This window comes from Rhea americana, unplaced genomic scaffold (genome assembly GCF_003343005.1).
Source record: "Rhea americana isolate MKP2758 unplaced genomic scaffold, rheAme1 scaffold_838, whole genome shotgun sequence".
Taxonomy (NCBI): Eukaryota; Metazoa; Chordata; class Aves; order Rheiformes; family Rheidae; genus Rhea; species Rhea americana.
Window position 1 is genome coordinate 1 of NW_028187021.1, and position 1,282 is coordinate 1,282.

Sequence of the window (1,282 nt, forward strand, 5' to 3'; positions counted from 1 at the left end):
GTTCAACTGGTGAGCCTTTAAATGTAGCCCTCAGGCAAAGGGCTTTGGACACACAAATTTGATACACCTGCAGTCGAAAATTTGCATCACCTAGCATACTATTGATCGGACAGTGAACTCGATCAATAGGGTGGAAGTGGCTATTACACCCTACAGACTGGGGCAGAGGCCAACTCGGTTACCCAACAATGGGCCTCCAGGAGGACCACGTGGAGTGTGACGACTGCAGCTAAGCCCAGTTTGTAAATATTGACCCTTACGAACTGTCGGAGGCGGGCTTGTAGAATCATAAGACGACCCAATATGAGCTAACAATATGATCCATTTATTTCAGCAACTTAGCCTGCTTATATACTGTCATAGCTGTTCACACGCGCAAGCATCCTGCTGGCTATATCTAATTGGCTTACTACTATAGTTCATGCGCCGCAAAGCCCTCTGCTATTGGCTATCCACATATTCGCTGTCCCGTCTCGCTAATCTCTTCATCCTGTTTTTACATAGCATTCATACTTTCTCCCTCATTACTTGTCCATCAAGGTGTCTCCAAGGTTACTCCACATCAACAAGTCAGGTTTGCTCATTTGCACGGCCTGATATCCATGCTCGTCCAGCCAATTCTCTACAACGAACCATTGTGGTACCTTTTCCGAGATAGTTATAAAGGCGGCCCGTCCACCTAAGTCCAATTCAGTGGCGGTCATTTGGGGACTAGACCTCCTAYCCCTGCTATGACGCTCAACCACAAGGGAGCGAGCAAGGACAAAATTCAGCGCTTACAGAAGACTGAGCAAGCCCATGTCGTMTGTGTGAAGAATTTTGTTCTTGCCTTCCACAGAAGGACTTTGTAGTACAAAGAACTTTGTATTACAAAAAAGAAACTTACACATCGTTACCTTTGCTTGTAAAGATGTGTAGAATATCCACCGAGGAAAGCAGAACCCTTCTTGAAAAGGCCCTCGCAACCCTCTTCATGCGGCTTTGTGAGAGTCCAAGGTCGGCGAGCAGTCTGTCATTGCCATCGTACCACTTCMCTCGTGCACCAGTTGGGAAACCCAGGAACTCCACCACTCCAGCTTTTGTCATTTCCCTCACTTGCTCCTCAAGATGTTGATATTTTTGGACTTTTTCAGTCACCGTGTCACTCAAGGATGTTAACTTGCTTTTGCAGCGCACTGTGAGGTCCACTACTTTTGCCTGGGATCCTTTCACCATTATCAGGTCTGGTTTAAGTAGCTCGTTGTTCTCATCTCTGAAGTTGGGCTCTGCAATCACATCCCAC